The following is a 1,980-nucleotide window of genomic DNA, read 5'->3' on the forward strand; positions in this document are numbered from 1 at the left end:
TTCCTGCCAATTCTCAGGCCTGTGCGAGACCTGCTTTGAGGCAGTAATTCCTGTTTCTTCACTCGAGGTGACCCCTACAGCTGACAAACCTTTTTTTGTCCCGAGCCCAGTTTAACACCGCGGTCAGTTTAACGTGCTGCTGACCCACATCGGTGCTGATATCTCCTGTCAGAACACCAACTGCAGATGGTCGATTTCAGCTAAAGAGCTCCTATCCATCTGTTTCGGAAACAGTCGTGGAAAAACAATTCTCTGGTTGGCGCGGCGCGTCGAGCAGCAAAAGTTATTTATTTTTTTTAACTCGCGCAGCGGCTGCTTTGGACACGCTGCATGCATGGAAAATGGTTTAGGCGCCAGATCTGGTTAACGCAGTCACTGCTCACTGAGCCCTGCAGGAGGACCCTAAGGGCCCTTTCTATGGTGCCAGGAGAACTTTTTGATTCTGCAGCGCTGGACGCACTGGAGCGCACAGCCCAAGCCTCTCAAACAAGGCAGCAACTGGCAGGGCTTCACAGACAGGACCGCCAACCGGTGGGCTCCTGGGCGATGGCTGATCCGTCTCGGAGGACCGTGCTCCCTTCTACATCTTTTATGGAGCGCCAGAGTCTGGGCCCAAGACCACCCCGCAGGCCGGCCCTGCACCAGGGGGACCGGACTGGGGCCCATACTTCCAGCTCTTCTTGAGCAGAACAGCCAGGCCACTGGCCCCCCAGACCTTCAAGAGGCCAGAGGGGCCTCAGGTGATGCCTTAAGGCCGGCAGTCGGATACTTTACCCTGGAACAGCTCAGCAGCTGGGCTGCTCACACCCCAGATTCGTGGGTACTTTCCGCCCTGTCCCAGGTAGGTGTGACACTGTGGCCTGATGTATCTTTTGTCCCTAAAGTGGGATCAGCGACAGGCAGTACACAGTGGCTTCAGCTCGCCCGTTTTAACTCTGGGACCCCCTTGGAGCCTCTGTGCCCCGTTCGTGCTCTGGAGGCGTATGTCAGATCCACAGCACCTTTCCGAAAGACAAATAACTTTTTTGTCCGTTATGCAAGCCCTCGGAAAGGGCAGGCCCTTTCTAAGCAGCGACTCTCGCACTGGGTCGTGGGGCTAATTAATAAGGCTTACGCCTCGATGGGTCAATCACTTCCGGTCGGTGTGAAGTGTCATTCTACAAGGGGCCTGATGACCTTGTGGACTGCCATGACTGGAGTGCCACTGGACATCCTATGCAGTGCGGCCTCCTGGACATCACCAAGCACCTTTGCTCTGTTCTACAGGGTGAATGTGGCTGTTCACCATCCCCTGCAAAACATTCTGCATCAGCATCCTCCTACATCCCACTGAGGTAAGTGGTGTTGTTGGGTTTTGCAGATTCCTCATGACTTTGTTGACACAAGTCATCCAGTGCTTGAAGCACAGCCTCTGGCGGTCAGTAGGGATGAAGTAGAACGAAAGTTACAGTGGTAACTACGGTTCTATGAATCCTGGACGACTGCCAGAGCGCTCGATCCCTCGGAATCCTTGTAACGCGAGAAGATTGAGGGATTGAGCGTCGGATGTCACGTGACTTTATAGAGTCACGGGGGTCACCGGCAGGTTACAGGTGACTTTGTTGGTACTAATTCTCGACCTGCGCATGCGCAAGAATGATCATTCAGTGCTTGAAGCACCGCTTCCGGCGGTCATCTGGGATTCATAGAACCGTAGTTACAGTTGTAACTTTCGTTTTGCAATTGTCGGGCAATTGGATTTGTCTAACCTTGCCCACCCTGTAGTACCTTTCATGACCCAACTAGGGGTCACAACCTCGTAGTTGAAGACCCCTGTTTTAACATAATGAACTAAATTTTGATGTGATAGTAAACGAGTTCTCCCAACAGTCTCTGAGGGACAGATCTTGTGACATAGTTTTAGCTAAATCTTTTTAGTAGCTCTGTATTGTATTGTTCTGTCAAATTTAACACACACACACACACACACACACACACACA

Source organism: Austrofundulus limnaeus, unplaced genomic scaffold (assembly GCF_001266775.1).
Source record: "Austrofundulus limnaeus strain Quisiro unplaced genomic scaffold, Austrofundulus_limnaeus-1.0 Scaffold399, whole genome shotgun sequence".
In the NCBI taxonomy this organism is placed as follows: Eukaryota; Metazoa; Chordata; class Actinopteri; order Cyprinodontiformes; family Rivulidae; genus Austrofundulus; species Austrofundulus limnaeus.